The sequence below is a fragment of the Abramis brama genome, assembly GCF_963993115.1.
Source record: "Abramis brama genome assembly, chromosome: 7".
Taxonomy (NCBI): Eukaryota; Metazoa; Chordata; class Actinopteri; order Cypriniformes; family Leuciscidae; genus Abramis; species Abramis brama.
In genome coordinates, this window is record NC_139969.1 from 42212005 (window position 1) to 42230077 (window position 18073).

Below are 18073 nucleotides of genomic sequence, written 5' to 3' on the forward strand. Positions count from 1 at the left end.
AAATATGATAGTAAAATGATATTAAACTGTAATAGAGAATATAACATATTGGGTTCAGTTTTCCCAGCACAGTATAAATTGCTTTTCCCCAATGAATTAATATTTAGAGTCAGTTAAACTCATTAAACAATCTGAAATGATTAAGACCATTTGGTTATTTTACATGGCAATATATTTGTCTGTAACTCACTTTATTTTATAGATTGTTTTTGCCGTTGCTGTTGTTGATGATAACTCAGCATTCTTCATTATTGTCTTAAATAAGATGTTCTTCATCTGTGTAAAATGGTGTCATCTCCAGGTGATGCTGAAGGATTGAGTGTTTCCAGAAAGCAGTGCTGATCAGTTTTCAGTGTCAGTTTAGCTGCAGTATGTCAGAGGAAAGAGGAAAGGACTCTCTCTCTCAGATGAGTCTCTCAGAGAAACACAGGTAAGACTGCGTCTGTTTTCATCAGTTTAAACTCTACTGGACTTTGTGTTTCCCTGTCAATAACAAAACTTTAAGCATTGTTCTATGTTTGGAAATGCTTTACTCATCTTTAATTTTTAACTTCTTAAATGAAATCTGACATTATCTATAAAGCCCAGTTTGCTCTATAGAAAAGATCACAATTTCTTAATAACCTTCAGAGCCGGACAGTAATGGAGTACATTTACTTGAGTACAGTACTTAAGTACAATTTTGAGGGATCTGTACTTTACTCGAGTATCATTTTTGGGGAGTACTCATGACTTTACTCAAGTACATTTGAGAGTCAAATATTGTACTCTTTACTCCACTACATTTCTATCCATAACTGTGAGTACCCATTACTACTTCTTCTTCTTCTTCTTCTAAAAAAAAAAAAAAAAAGGAAAAAAGAAACATCTCGGAAACCCTCAATTTGTTAGCCTAGAAATCTAGACGCACCCTAGCGCCAGCAAAATGTATTTTGCTTCCAGGGCAGTCTAGCAACTCTCCATTGACTTTCGAGCTGCAAAAACCTTAATTGGGTCAGGCCAATCACGTCGTGTATAGAGTAGGTGGGGCGGGCTTAACATAATGACGACAGAGTTGCGACGGCTGCCACTTGAAAACAAAGAATGACGGCTGCTGTTGGCGAACATCTTCTGAATCGGCTTTGTCCGCGACTCTGGAGGACTTGGAGTTAAGTTTTTCTTTAAGAAAAGAACAAAGAATGGCACTTACAGATGTGGCCCTTAGAAACGCGCGTTTTCTCCCGCGGCATTTGGCAATTCGTCTCGCACAGTCTCGCAGAATTCTGCAAGTGCTTTCGGGGGGGCCTACTTAAAAAAATCCCTCAATGTGTTTCGCTTCACAGAATATCCACCAGGTGGCGCATAAAAAAACAACTTTACATTAGATTTTTTATTTTACTTCAAATTACGTCATGATTGTGAGAAAACATCCACAATAAAATATAAATTATAAATAGTAATAGACACAAATATTTACAGTAGGCTACTGTATTATACAGACATTTGAAAATATTTGTAAATGCAAAAGGTTCATCAAAGTTGTCTTAAGACGAATTTTACGAATTTGTATATGCTTTGTCATTGCTGTGGTTTCCAGGAGATGAGTGCATGCAGAATATTTAACATTGCTTTTATTAAAACAGCAAAGTGACGTTCTTGCCAGCGCATAACTTTTTTTGTACAACTATTAAGATGATTGTGCATGCAATGCGTATTTATATAAGTGCAACAGAGAATTTAGTGTGAGCATAATACACGTGACTCTGCCTGTAAAAACCCAGCAGTATTTTTATATATATACACACAAAATCATCCTAACATAATGAAAGGCTTAAATAATGCGACTTACCCAGATTCTTAATTCGTGCAGATATTTCTTGTGTGATTGTTCTTGGGCAGATATTTCTTGTGAGGTAATGTTGCAGCACAACGCGTAGCATTTATATTTTGGGCGCATCTGATTTGCCATTATTATTAATAAATATTTTAATTGAACTGTCTTAATGCATTAAGCATAAAGATTTTTCCACGTTAGTCTCAGAATGTCCGGGGTTGGTTTGAGGTCTTGCCGACAGTTTGTAAATCTTCTAAATATTCATATTCACAAATTCCATATAAAGGGTGATCAACAGTTATAACTTCTAAAATGAAATAAAAATGACCAGATAAGAGGTATCTGATTGACAGTTTGACAGATGTTGTTTTAGAAAAATAATTACAACATTATGGGGAAGTGGTATTAAATATTTGGTAACACATAATACAATTATTTTAATTACGCATTTTGTTCAGTTTTGCTTTTACAAAATGTCCCCTGTTTTCTATATAATTAATTTAACCTGAGATGTGCGTTATATCGCTTTTTGATCATTCTTTGTGTTGTCGAATTTTGACAGAGTTTCATTATTTGTTTATAATAATTTGATTCATAATTATGTCATTTTTTTCTAAAAGCAATATAATAAAGAGATACAAAGACAGTGTACGTGTACACTGTTAAAAATTGCTGTAAAAATACAGTGAATTTCCAACAGTAAAATACTGTTATTTCAATAAACAGTTTAATCCTGTAAATTTACAGTCTATGTTCCATAAATTAATTACTTGTCGTAAATTTACAGCATTTATGTGTAAACCCATTTGTTTCTGGAAAAAACAGTCTTGGACTGTAAAAAATAGTACGTGGGGGCGGGGCATCTTCAACGCAGTCTATTTTCGAACAGAAAGCAGTCAAATAACAGAATTGTTTCGCAACACTCATCTAGACGGTCTTAAAGAAGGACATTGTTCAAGGTAAGTTTATTTCTTTACTGTTATTCTGTTATGTTGCTCCCAACTGGTACAATCGCCTTTTTCACAAGGTATTTTTGATTGTGCTGTTACTGATTGTCCTTGGGCCAAGACCCAAAATTTCACGTATTGGTACCATCTGGGTGGGCAATTTCTAGTTGCGATTTTTTACATCATATGCATCCCTAGATAATGTTTTGACATGATAACCCTTGCCAACTGGCAGCTTATTAGTGGTTATGACCGCTTGAAGTGACTGACCCCTGTAAGCGGAAAAAATGGCAAAAGTACCTTCCATGGAAATAATCTGGTTCATCCAGTTGATAATTCATCAAGTGGTTCATTCATCACAAATAAAGTAGGTTTCAAATTAGTGAAATAATGAGATAAAGGCAATAATTCCAAAATAAATTGCTAAAAATTGGTAAATTTGGGAGTTTTAGCATGTCAAACCATAATACCCCAATGTCATGAAATAGTCTAGTAGCCAACTAGGTGAACCCGGAAATGTTGAGTACACCAAAGTTTTATTGCAGAAATGTGAAGTATGGGTCCCCAGCATACAGAAACTGCCGGATGCTAATTTGCATAATTATGTTGAGCAATTTGCATGATTAGCATAATTAGCATTATTAGCTTAATCGTTCATTTTCACCAGATATTTTGCACTGTATGGTCAATTTCTACAATATGTGAGTGGTTTTAGAGGATGCTGATTTCATTTCTGGCATTTTCAGATTTCAAAGAGCTAATTTTATGACATATTTTGATTTATTTAGGTAAATTATGATTCAGGCATAATTTTAGGTTATTTTTATGGTAAACAAAATAATTTTACATTTCACAATCATGAGTGCTCTTGTGAATGTTTATGCATTGTTTTCAGGGTGTAGTGAGGCTGAATCATATCCTGACACTTTTAAAAATTCTAAATTGCTTTTTGGATAAACGATGAATCTTTGTTAGGCTGAATGTTATGCATTTCTGGAGGAAAAATCAATGCGGGTATTTAACATAACTTGGATCCTGCCACTGTACGATACATATTAATGGGGTAGGTCTTTAAGACACCCATTGAGATAACATCACCTAAACCCATCACCATGTGTGATCAACGAACTATGTACAAATATACACTATGCCATACAAGACAGGCCCCCGCAAGTCGCTAGGGCAACGCCCGAATGGCAAAAGGGCTGCCCAGGTTGGTCCGCAAGTCGCAAGATCCAACGAGGACCCAGTTAAAACTCTGTAGGACACAAGAGTTAAAACTGAGTCTGGGCAACCCGGGTCAGCCCGCCAGACGCAAGGCTAACCAAGAGGGCCTCACCTCCACACCACACAAAGCACACACTGGCTACCACCTTCAGGCAAACTGCTATGCCTCACAATAAAATGAACAAACGGCAGCCTCATCATATTCACTGTTCGTCTGTTCTGTCATCATCTTCTCCAGACCCTTCATCCCTCTCTTTGTGTTCTTGGTGTTGTGTAAGTATGTTGCAGCATATACCATCATTGCCTTTGCAGGAACAGGTCTATAATAGTTATTATGTTGATGTTGTTTTTTTTGGTTCAAATGTTTGAGGTCAGGGTAGATTTTTACTAAGCAAGGCTGCATTTTATCAAAATTTTAATTTTAAATAAATAAATAATTTGATAAAAGGTTTTGAATTTAGATTTTTTTTATATATATTATTAATTAAAGTGAGTTAAAAGTTTCTGTCGCAATATCAAGTTCTTCTAAGCTATCTGGGATGCTGAGATGATGAAACTGATCAGGAAGATTATTAATAAAGCAATCTTTAGTGGCAGAAGTGATAGGTCTAACATATTTGTAACACGGAGTCGACTTTGCAGCCTTGGCTAAATGAAGTTTACACGAGACTAAATAATGATCTGAGATGTCATCACTCTGCTGCAGAATTTCAACGGCATCAACATTGATTCCATGTGATAGTATTAGATGTATTATTATTAGTAGTAGTATTAGTATGATTACGACAATGAGTAGGTCCTGACACGTGTTGTCTAACTCCAATAGAGTTAAGAATATCTTTAAATGCCAATCCCAATGCATCTTTTTCGTTATCTACATGTATATTAAAATCACCAACAATTAAGATTTTATCTGCAGCCAGTACTAACTCTGATAGAAAGTCCGCAAATTCTTTGATAAAGTCTGTATGGTGCCCTGGTGGCCTGTATACAGTAGCCAGCACAAATTCAAATGTGATTTATCATTTACACTCGATCTTGTTACATTAAGCACCAACACTTCAAAAGAATTATATTTGAAACTAGACTTCTTAGTAATTTTGAAAGTATTACTATAAATTACCTCCCTCTTTGCCTTTCAGATGAGGCTCATGTTTATAACAGTAATCTTGGGGGGTGGACTCATTTAAAGCAATGTAATTGTTTGGTTTTAGCCAGGTTTCTGTCAAACACAGCACATCTAGGTTATAGTCTGTAATCATATCATTAACAATAAGTGCTTTTGAAGTAAGGGATCGAATATTCAGCAATATTCGAATATTCAGCAAACCGAGCTTTATCATTTGCTCAATTGTATTATATCTGTGTTTTTTTTATTTGTTGAACATCAATAAAAATTTTACTCTTAGATGGGTTTGGGAGTTGTTTGTATTTCCTAATTCGGGGAACAGACACAGTCTCTATATGATGATTTCTAGGTGAAATAGTCTCTATGTGATGGGATTTATCTGACCTTGGTGACGTGAGACAGCTAGCAGACGGTCAGTTTAGCCAGTCTGTCTGCTTCCTGATTTGACCCCCAGATTGTCATGTTTGAGCTATGAGCCATATTACTAGAGAGAAGAGCAGCACCATCCCAGGAGGGATGAATACCATCTCTTTTCAACAAGTCAGACTTGCCCCAAAAACTTTTCCAATTGTCTATGAACTCTATATTATTTTGCGGACACCATTTAGACAGCCAGCCATTGAGTGATGACAATCTGCTAACTATCTCATCACTCCTGCGAACAGGAAGGGGGCCAGAGCAAATTACAGTACCTGACATCGTACTTGCGAGTTCACACACCTCTTTAACGTTAATTTTGGTGATCTCCGACTGGCGGAGTCGAACATCATTAGTGCTGACGTGAATAATAATTTTAGAAAATTTACGATTAGCATAAGCAGCACTTTTAAATTTGCATTGATGTCAGGCGCTCTGGCTCCAGGCAAACATGTGACTATGGTGGCTGGTGTCTCTATTTTCACGTTCCGTGTAATAGATGTCCTTGTACACATCAAAGACAACATCTATTCGCTGGCTCTTCCCCCCTTCGTGCAGCTCTTTGTCCAGAGCTGAGACAGCCAACTGCGCAAAGGAATTGTCTTGGTCCTTCAGTTTCTGTAACAGGCTCATTCCATCAATGGCGGTTGTTGATGGCTCTGGGATTTCCTCAGCTGGGGACACGCTCTTCTCCAACTCTCTGGCCAAAGCTGCCTTGTTGGTCTTGCGTAGAGACCCATCCTTGTTAGCTAGGGCCCAAGGCAGAGGTCCCAGAGGATGAGCCAAGACGTCACTCATGTGTAGTTGTCGGCTCTGTGCCACCAAGATCATGTGACCAAAGAGGTTTCTTTCGGCCTACAATACTACCTGCTTGGCTTGCTCCTGGCTGTGTTGCTTCTTCTTGATCTCTGAGAATGTTTTTAATTTTTTTCTTGTTGTAGAAAAGTATCACTCTTGTTTCCAGATATTCTGTCTTGAAATTTTGGTAAACCTCTTCTCCAATCTTCTTGGCCTCAAGTAGTTCATTTGCCACATCAGGTGGGGCTACAGTTACAATTGACAGACTGACAAACTCTTCTTGTTCTGGACTGAACGGATTCTCCCCGCAATTTTCCCGGAGATCAAAGATGGACTGGACAATCTGCCTTATCTCTTCTGAACGTGGGCGGCTGTAGTTCTGGATGATTCAGCTGAGAATCACCCCAACCGACCATCTCTCTCAGCTTTCTTAGGTATGCGCTGCGGTAGTCTGCTGTCAGGTAGTACTTCGGGAAGCCCTTTGTTCCTCCTGCTGTCTGTGTGTCCTTGTTGATGGTCTCCTCAATGGTCTGGTTGACTGCATCCACTGGAAGAAACAACTTAACGTAGCATCACAAAATATGCAAGTGTAGGTGAAGGCCTGTCGGTGTGCAAGTTTGTGCACAAAGCTGAAATATCACAATGGATCCAATGTCCGCGACTGTTTGCCGAATGACCGCGAGCTGTCCGGTAGTTAATCTTTTAGATTGACATCGGAGCTGTTTATTTTGTGGTTAGAAAACAGCATAATATAATAGCAATGAAGGTTGTGACCAAGATAAACACCGATTTTGGAATAGGTTTCTGGGCATACAGTGGGTATGGAAAGTATTCATACCCCCAGTGATCAAAAATGGCTGTAAAAAATAAATCTTTCATTCAAAAATTTTGATCTTTCATTCAAAAAATTGGCAAAAATCTAAAAAACCTTTCATTGAAGTAAAAGAATTCAAATAGGGGGGAAATCACATTATGAAATAAATGTTTTTCTTCAAAACACGTTGGCCACAATTATTCATACCCCTAGAATGTTTTATGAATTAAATATCTCTGAAGTATATTCCCATTAATATTTACCTTTTTTAGCACACCAGGGGGACTAGGAACTGAAATTGTCCAGCTATGACTTCTTGTTTCACAGGATTTTAAATATGAGGAAACACAAAGGCCAAATTCCCTTGCTCATCCATCATAATGAGTAAAACCAAATAATATAGTTCTGATTTGCAGCAAAAGATTGTTGAGCGTCACAAAATAGAAAGTGGCTGTAAGAAAATAGCTAAATAATTGAAAATCCCCATTTTGACCATCAGGGCAATAATTAAGAAGTTATAATCAAGTAAAAATGTTACAAATCTGCCAGGAAGAGGACGTGTGTTTATATTATCTTAATGCACAGTGAGGAGGATGGTTTGAGTGGCCAAAGACTCTTCAAGGATCAAAGATGGAGAATTGCAGAGATTAGTTGAGTCTTGGGGTCAGAAAGAATCTGAAGAAAAAAAAATCAACCCCTACATCCCCACATGTTGTTTGGGAGGGTTTCAAGAAAAATGCTCCTCGCTCATCTAAAAACAAACTCCAGCATATTCAGTGGTCAGACACGACTGGAACTTCAAACGGCACAGGGTTCTGTGGTCAGATGAAACTAAAAAAATAGCTTTTTGGCAGCAAACACACTAGATGGGTTTGGTGCACACAAGGATAAAAAGTACTCCATGTGTACAATTTAATATACCATTGGATCTTTAATGTTGTGGGCATATTTTTCTGCTGGAGGTCCTGGAAATCTTATTCAGATACATGGCATCGTGGATTCTATGAAATATCAACAGATAAAAAATCCAAACCTGTCTGCCTCTGCTAGAAATCTTATAATGGGCCATGGTTGGATCTTCCATCAGGACAACGATCCAAAAACAAACATCAAAATCAACACAAAAATGTGTTTCGGAGCACAAAAAGCATCTGCCATGAGCGTCCCAGTTCCCTGACCTGATGAGTGGACTGAACTGAAGAGAAGAAGCACCAACATGGATCTGGGAATCTGAAGGATCTGGAGAGATTCTGTATGAAGGAATGATCGCTGATCTCTGGTCAGGTGTTCTCCAAACTCATCAGGCATTATAGGAGAAGACTCAGAGCTGTTATCTTGGCAAAAAGAGGTTGCAAAAAGGTATTTGTTTTGGAGAAAAACATTTATTTCATAATGTGATTTCCCCCCCAATTTGAATTCTTTTACTTTAATGAAAGGTTAGAATTTTGCCAATTTTTTGAATGAAAGATCAATTTTTTTGAATGAAAGATTTATTTTTTACAGCCATTTTTGATCATATTTACCGGGGGTATGAATACTTTCCGTACCCACTGTATGTGTTAATATCTACCTGAAATTCAACGTTTCTTATTTTCTTGTGTTACAAAGCTGTTACCTAATACATTCCACATGAACCTGAAAACAAAATTGAAATATATTATACAAAAATTAAGAACAAATCGTATGTACATTTTATGACTTTCCAATGGTAGTGTAACACGGAGTCAGAGACATTCGAATCCATCTGCAAGGCTTTATTAAGAATCGTCAACAGGCAGGAATAATCACCAGAAAACAGGAACAACGTAGGTAATCCGGGACACAGTTCAATAGACAGGCAATGGTCGCAATGGCAGGTAGCAGGAATCGTCAACGGGGTACACAGTCCAGAATCATACACAGAAAATCCAACACAGAGATAAACGCTCAGAATTACGACCATAGGGAACGATAAGACTTCGCAATGAACAAGAGAAAGTCCGCGCCTTATAAAGGCGATAACTAATGGGATGATGAGCCACAGCTGAGACGGAAAAGTACTGGGAACTAATGGGATGATGAGCCACAGCTGCGACGGAAAAGTACTGGGTCCGTGTGAGAAAAGAGTCCGGGCGGAACTAATATTCGGGTGATGGTTCCCGCTGTGTTCGGTCGGAAAGGGCCACAGAGGCGCTATTAGTGACAGAGCCCCTCCCCTGCGAACGGCTCCCGACGTGAGCTCCTCCTCGGCGCCGAGGTCTACCACGAGGACGAGGAGCGGGTTTCTCCGAGTGTTCCCGGTGGAATGTAGCAGTAAGTTGGGGGTCGAGCATGTCCTTAGAATTGACCCAAGACCGCTCCTCGGGGCCGTATCCCTCCCAGTCCACGAGATACTGGAGGACCCCGCCTCGGCGCCGAGAGTCCAAGATCTGGTTGATCTGATAAATGCTCTCTTCTGCGTCCATTAGGGGAGGAGTCTCTGCCGGAGCGGCCTCGTCCTGGTCCCCCTCTCCTCCCGGTTCCACAGCGGGCTTGAGCAGGGATACATGAAAAGTGGGTGAGATGCGGTAATGAGATGGGAGATCTAAACGGAAAGACACAGGAGTGATTTGTCTGAGGATTTTGAACGGACCCACGTACCTTGGGCTAAGCTTTCTGCAGGGGAGTCGGAGTCTCAGGTCCCGGGTGGAGAGCCAGACCCACTGTCCGACCTGGTATGGGGGAGCGGCTCTCCGGAGGCGATTGGCTTGGCGGGTAACTCGTTGGATTGCCTGTCGTAGGTTGGTGTGTGCTAGATCCCAGGTAGCTTCGCTCCTCCGTAGCCAGGTGTCCACTGCGGGGAGGTTAGTAGGTTCCCCGGACCACGGGAATAGTGGAGGTTGGAAGCCTAACACACATTGGAATGGGGTAAGTTGGGTGGAGGGCTTCCTTAGGGAATTCTGGGCGTATTCAGCCCACATGAGGTATTCGCTCCAGTCCTCCTGATGGAGGTGACAGTAAGCTCGTAGGAAGCGGGAGAGTTCCTGATTCAGCCTCTCCACTTGTCCATTGGATTGCGGGTGGTACCCTGACGTGAGGCTGACGTTGACATTTAACTGAGACCAGAGGGACCTCCACACACGGGACGTGAATTGGGGTCCTCGATCCGAGACTATGTCCTCGGGCAAACCATAAAATCTAAAGACCTGGTTGAGCAAGGCTTGAGCAGTCTCCCATGCAGTGGGAAGTTTGGGAAGCGGAATAAGGCGGCATGACTTGGAGAACCGGTCAATGATGGTGAGGATCACGGTGTGGTGGTGAGAAGGTGGCAAGTCGGTCATGAAGTCGACGGCCAGGTGGGACCATGGTCTCTCTGGGATGGGGAGAGGCTGGAGCAGACCGGCAGGGCGCTGGCGTAGGGATTTGGTTTGGTTGCATGTGACACACTCCTTGACGAAGGTTAGAATCTGTTGAGTCATGGAAGGCCACCAGAACTTATTGAGAACGAGTTCTCTGGTCGCCTGGACGCCGGGGTGGCCGGCGCTGGGATTTTCGTGGATCAGTGTCAGTACGCGATGCCGTAGGGGAGCGGGGACGTAGGTCAGTCCAGGAGGGCATTCCGGAGGAACAGGATCTGTTTCTAGGGCCTCAGTGATCTCGGCCATGATGTCCCATTGCACGGGGGAGACGATCTGGGAGATGGGAATGATGGTGGCCGGAGAGGTGTCTGATTGGGACAAGTCGTATTGGCGGGAGAGTGCGTCCGCCTTACCGTTCTTGGACCCGGGCCGATAGGTTATGGTGAAGAGAAACCTGGAGAAGAATAACGACCATCTGGCCTGGCGGGCATTGAGACGTCTGGCGGTTCTCAAGTACTCCAAGTTCTTGTGGTCGGTTAGAATGAGAAAGGGTATGGTCGAGCCCTCCAACGAAGGTGTCTCCATTCCTCCAGGGCCGCTTTCATGGCCAACAGTTCTCTGTCCCCGACGTCATAATTACGTTCCGCGGGATTGAGTTTGCGAGAGTAGTAGGCACACGGGTACAATTTCTCTGGGGTTCCCTGGCGTTGTGACAGTATTGCTCCGATACCTGTGCTGGAGGCGTCCACCTCCACAGTGAACTGACGTTGGGGGTCTGGGTGTTTCAAGATGGGAGCCGAGGTGAAACGAGTCTTCAGATCTTGGAACGCTTTCTCGCAGAGCGTAGACCATGCCAGCTTGTTGGATCCACCTCCACTGCGAGTGAGGGAAGTTAGAGGAGCTGCCACTTGACTGAAACCCCGGATGAATCTTCGATAGAAGTTGGCAAACCCCAGGAAACGTTGGAGGTCTTTGATGGTTTGGGGACGGGGCCAGTGTAGCACGGCGGAAACCTTGCTGTCATCCATCGTGACTCCCTCAGCAGAGATGATGTATCCTAGGAAGGAGACGGTGGAGAGGTGGAAGGCACACTTAGAGAGTTTGGCGTACAGCTGGTTCTGGATTAGTCTTTGGAGCACAGCCCGTACGTGTTGGACGTGTTCGGACAGGGTGTCGGAGTAGATCAGTATGTCATCAATGTAAACTATGACGCACTTGTTGAGCATATCTCGGAAAATATCGTTGATAAGGGCCTGAAAGACAGAGGGACTGTTGGACAGACCGAAGGGCATGACCAGATATTCATAGTGGCCAGTCGTCGTGGAGAAGGCCGTCTTCCACTCGTCACCTGCCCGGATGCGAATGAGATTGTAGGCGCATCTCAGGTCGAGCTTGGTAAAGATACGGGCAGTGCGGAGTTGTTCCAGGGCTGAAGGTACCAAGGGTAGGGGATAACGGTACTTGGTTGTTACTTCGTTGAGGGCTCGGTAGTCGATGCAGGGACGCAAGGATCCGTCCTTCTTTTTTACGAAGAAGAAGCCCGCCGAGGTAGGTGAGGTGGAGGGTCGGATGAACCCCTTGGCGAGTTCCTCGTCGATGTATTGCTGCATGCTCAGAGTCTCGGGTTGGGACAGGGGGTATACACGACCCTTGGGGAGCGTGGCTCCAGGTAAGAGCTCGATGGCACAATCCGTGTCCCGATGAGGTGGAAGCTGGGTGGCCCGGGACTTGCTGAATGCAGAGTGGAAATCCCAGTAAACCTCGGGAAGGTCCTGCGGGGGTTGACTTTCAGGTTGGGGAACTGGAACCACGTGATGGTTCCTCTGTGGGGATTTGAGACACCTCTGGAGACAAGATTGGGACCACTGGGTGATGTCCTGATCCTTCCAGGAAATTTGTGGATCGTGGAGGGTGAGCCAGGGGTGGCCAAGAATAATGGCGTGGTGAGGTGATTGGGTGACATGGAGCTGGATGGTCTCGGTGTGCAGGGAGCTGGTGATCAGTGTGATGGCCTCAGTGATGTGGTAGATCTTTCCAGCACCTAGTGGTCTTCCATCCAGGGCTGCCACCGCCATAGGGGGGTCACATGGAACAAGAGATATGCGATGGCGATTAGCAAAGTCTTGGTCAATAAAGTTACCGGCTTGGACGATCAAGCACACATCCAACAAGAGAGAGGGTGACAAGGAATTGTGGCTTACCCGAGTGCTGGTGGTTCTAGGAGGACGAGCGGAACATTGAGCTCGGAAGTGACCAGACTGACCACAGTAGAGGCATAGACGATTTCTCATCCTTCTCTCGCGCTCCTCATCAGAGAGGCGGGAAAATCCCACTTGCATGGGCTCCTCCAGGGCGTGAGCCGAAGACTGGGGTGAGGCGAGAGGTAATCGTGGTTGGCGACTCCTGCGAGAGCGGAGCAGATGGTCCAGTTTGATCGCCATCTCCATATACTCCTCCAAAGTCTTGCTCTCATCCCGACAAGCGAGCTCAGCCTGCAGGTCCGTGCGAAGCCCTCGACGGAACATGGCCTTAAGGGGTTTTCCCTCCCAGCCCGCCTGGGCTGCTAGCGTGCGAAACGTGAGGGCGTAATCCGCAGCGGTGGAAGATCCCTGGCGAAGGTTTAATAGTTCCTCCTCCGCCTCCTTGCCATCCTCAGCGTGATCAAACACCTCCCGGAATTTGGTGAGAAAGTGCTGATACGACGGGAAAACCATCTGTTGGCCCTCCCACAAAGCCGTTGCCCAGCTCAAGGCCTTACCGGTGAGAAGGGTGCAGACGAGGGAAACCTTGCCATCCTCCGTCACAGAGCCCGGCGGCAGCGAGTTCACATAGATGGCACACTGCATAAGAAAGCCCCTGCACTTGCCTGGAGAGCCGTCATACTTCTCTGGAAGTGCCAAGCGGGGTGCGTGTATTCCCGTGGGGAAGACCGCGGAAGACGGCGCGGTGGGGGCTGCAGTGGGAGGATTCGATGCAGTGGGGTCTTGTTGCACAGCTTGTGTGAGCGACCGCATAGACCGCACCAACTCCTCGGTCATGGTGGTCAGCCGATCCAACTGTTGGTGATGCACAGTCATCAGAGAGGCTTGCCGTGTCACTTCAGTAACCACTTGATCTAAAGCCGCTGGATCCTGAGGTGGCGAAGTCTTCTGTAACACGGAGTCAGAGACATTCGAATCCATCTGCAAGGCTTTATTAAGAATCGTCAACAGGCAGGAATAATCACTAGAAAACAGGAACAACGTAGGTAATCCGGGACACAGTTCAATAGACAGGCAATGGTCGCAATGGCAGGTAGCAGGTAGCAGGAATCGTCAACGGGGTACACAGTCCAGAGTCATACACAGAAAATCCAACACAGAGATAAACGCTCAGAATTACGACCATAGGGAACGATAAGACTTCGCAATGAACAAGAGAAAGTCCGCGCCTTATAAAGGCGATAACTAATGGGATGATGAGCCACAGCTGAGACGGAAAAGTACTGGGAACTAATGGGATGATGAGCCACAGCTGAGACGGAAAAGTACTGGGTCCGTGTGAGAAAAGAGTCCGGGCGGAACTAATATTCGGGTGATGGTTCCCGCTGTGTTCGGTCGGAAAGGGCCACAGAGGCGCTATTAGTGACAGGTAGACAGTAGAGTCGACAATACATGTGTTATTTTTCTTTTTTTTAATATTTTTTACAACTCAAAACAACAAAATATCAGTGTGAATTCAAAGATATCGACTTTATTATGCCTGTTAATATTTACAAATACTTTAGTTTGCTTGGTATTAATATTAGATCACTGTTATTGTGGTTTTGGACGTTTGTGTATTTTTCAAAAATAATTCTAATACATAAAAGTAGGAAAATTACCAATTCTAAAAAAAGGTATAAAAAGCTGGGACTGTGGAAAGGTTATCACATTAAAATGAACTTATATTGACCCCATAAACAATTTAGTACAGGTAAGGTTTTGCCCACCCAGATGGTACCAATATCTGGTCTGGCCCATGGACTATGAGCGCGAATCGCGTTTTGTAGACAGAGCTCTCAACGGTTGAGGCATTTCGCCTGCTAATGAATGTTCTCTGAGCTCCGATTATCACGGCGAACTATTTGCTTGATTAAAGTTAAGTTACCATTTAGAAATTAGTTTGGCTTTCATTTGTAGTAACCCTTAACTCGATTTACATGAATTTCTGATTCAGTAATGTTACACGATGCGAATTTGACCAGATGCATGATATTCGCATAATATCATGCACATAAGATGGAGAATAATTACAAAACTACACGAAATATCCAGATCCATTATAATAATTAAAAGTTAGTGGTCAATTTGTTTAGTTTCCATGCAAATAATGTAAAGTTGTTCAAATTCCCAAAGCAAAATATATATATATATATATATATATATATATATATATATATATATATGTTTCGATTTAGTGGTGCGAGTAACTGTTACCTGTGTTTTTGTGAGATTCACATGTAACTTACATAGCCTACTTTTAAAAAGTCAAAGAGGTTATTTTTGAAAGACGAGGCGGATATTCTCGACTTTTCGGCGCGAAACACGTTTTGAAGACAGACAGTTCTCAACAGCTAAGAGGCATTTCACTATTCAATGTTCTCCGTGCTCGACGTCGAATTTCTTTGCTTGGTTTAAGATGACAAAATAATAATTATTTCTTATTTTTTTCTAGGAATAATTCACTTTATGTAAATGTTTTACTGAGACAGTACACAGCCCTAATCTTTGGTGAGTTTCACGCCATGTATACTTGCAAACTTTGTGCACAAGCATGCAGCACCATGCGAATTCAGACATGTTTCCAATATAACTTTTAGTTGTGCGTCTCTTTTCAAGTTAAGAGACAAATTAGTTGCATTACAGCTTATTTATATTTAATCCAATATTAAAATTGATTAAAGGTAGATTTAGTAAGTTTTCTTTTTTAATGTGTGTGGGGGGGTGTGTTTTTTTTTATTACCCTTAGACGATTCATTGGGATAAACCCTGAAAGAGGTTCGAAGACCTGCAGAGGCAAGGTGGTTTCAAAGAAGACTGGAAAACTTGTCAGCAAGAAGTCTGCCACTGTCAATCCCAAAGTTGCTTCTCTCCCGAAGAACCTCTTCGATTTCGAACGGAACTTCGTCTAGGTAACTAAACTTAAATGCCCACTGACACTCACATTTGTGCAGCTTCCTAAAAGAATCAACACCTCTTAACTGCATTCATATTCAGTGGTAAGAAAATATCTGAACCCTTTGGAATTGGATGATTTTCTGCATTAATTTGTCATAAAATGTCTACATCAGTCACATGTATAGACAAACAAAGTGTTTAAGATAGCTACACAAACAATTATAATCTTTCATGACTTTACTAAACATCCCATTAGCCACTCTCAGTGCAGTGTAATAAAAATGTACATTTTGTAAGTGACTACATTGTTACCTATATGAGCCACAAATGTTGTTTTTGTTTCGTGATGGTTGTTCATGAGTACCTTGTTTGATCTGAGCAGTTAAACTGCCCAATGTTCTTCAGAAAAATCCACCATGTCTTGCACAGTCTTTGGTTTTCCAGCACATTCTGAACAATTAAACTCTTTACAATAGTGACTGCATGGTTTTAACACCCATCTTTTCACAATGAGAACTACTCATTAGTTAGAGGACTCCACTATTATATAGGGTGCCAGGGGGATGATTTTATTCCGGACATCAGTGGACAGTTTAACTGCTCACAAACAAGCGAATCATGAACAACTATTACAAACCCCCCCCAAAAAAACCAAACATTTGTGGGTCATTAAGTAACAAGAAGTTCACTTACTGCAGCACTGTGAATGTTTAATGAGATGTGTTTAGTAAAGTATAGATAATCTCTAAGATTAGTTATGTACAATAACATTATCATTTTATGTCTCTTTTAAAAGTGTTTGTAGAATATGTCATCACTAGTTTTTGTCATGTGATTTATTTTACCACTAAGATTTTCTTGATTTTCTTTCCTCTCAGATCTGGATTTCCTCTCAGACCAGATGTGTCAAAAGCTGATGTGGGACGTTTTGGAAGTTTTTTTTTTTTGCCTCTTCTTACGTTTTTTCACCAATTGGTTCTCTTATCCTCTCAAATCGGGATTTCCTCTCAGACCAGATGGGTCAAAAGCTGATGTGGGACGTGTTGGCTGTTTTTTTGCCTCTTCCTACGTTTTTTCACCCATTGGATCTCTTGTCCTCTCAGATCCGGACTTCCTCTCAGACCAGATCTTTCAAAAGCAGGTTTGAGATGTTTTGGCAGTTTTTTGCCTCTATCAAGGATTTTTCATCCATTGGTTCTCAATATTTTCCTCTCAGACTCAGAATTCCTCTCTTGCCTGGATGCTGATGTGACATGTTGAATGTAAGGTTTCTTTGTTTGCCTACTGGTTCCTCACATTGAATTTTACAATGTATTTTCTGTGACTTTTTAATGTATTGTTAAAACTTGTTAGCTGTTTTAAATAAATGGCAAACAATACTGTACCATAATCTATATTTTCTTCATTTTTTCCATTGAGTAAATATAGGGATGTTAATAGATATCGGACAATAGAGTAAATAGAAAACAGTATTTATATTCTAACTTTTTATACTATAGAATTATAGCTGGAACCATTACTGCCAGTACTTTGTGAAGCACAGCCATAAAATTAAAAACTGTAGAATTACGGTGTCATGATAGAAGGACGGAAGCAATCGCAAGTAGCTCAAAACACTCTTTATTTGATAATCAGTGAGAACACAGTAATCCAGGGTGGAACAGGATAGCGGCGCAGGGACTTTGATGGTCAGATGAGTGCTGTGGTGAAGAGTGGTGATGACGGTGACAAGTCCAGAGTGAAACATCCACAGGAACAAGAACAGGCAACGACGAGACACTGGAACTGGAACAAGACGAACCACACACTGGGAACCACATAGAACGATCTGACAGAGGAAATGAGAATTGAGTGAGTATTTATATATGTGCTGAGATGAGCTGCAGCTGGTGACGGGAGTGATGAACTTGATTGCCGATGAGTGAATAATCAGCTGACACACCCACACAATCAGCACACAACAACAGAAACACGAGACAAGGAAGAGACATAGGATTTATGAACCGTGACAGTACCCCCTCCCCTAGGAACGCCTCCTGGCGTTCCCAGGCTCCCTTACCTGCCGATTGTAATCATCGATAAGAGAGTGATCCAGGATGTCTCTGGCCGGTACCCAACTCCTCTCCTCCGGACCGTAACCTTCCCAGTCCACCAAGTACTGAAATCCGCGTCCCCTCCGCCTTGAGTCCAGAACACGACTGACCGAATAAGTTGGTTCCCCATCTACGAGTCGCGGCGGGGGGGGAACCGGGACTGGCGGATTAATGCGAGCAAAAAACACGGGCTTGATTTTGGATACGTGAAAGACGGGATGAATCCTCCTGTACACTGGAGGAAGATTGAGACGGACTGTCACCGGACTAATGATCTTAGTGACAGAGAATGGGCCAATAAATTTAGGAGCAAGCTTATTAGAAACAGAGCGGAGAGGAATGTCCTTGGTAGAAAGCCACACTTTAGAACCGACGACGTA

The 18073-nt window shown here is 42.4% G+C and overlaps 1 long non-coding RNA gene across 1 annotated transcript in view; it reads left to right on the plus strand.

The window, feature by feature from the left end:
* The window catches only part of LOC311087385, a 49642-nt gene that overhangs the window by 20765 nt on the left and 10804 nt on the right, over nt 1–18073 (plus strand). The window contains exon 2 of the long non-coding RNA XR_014607254.1: nt 302–430. This is a non-coding gene — a long non-coding RNA (uncharacterized lncRNA). The remainder of the gene's footprint in view (nt 1–301; nt 431–18073) is intronic.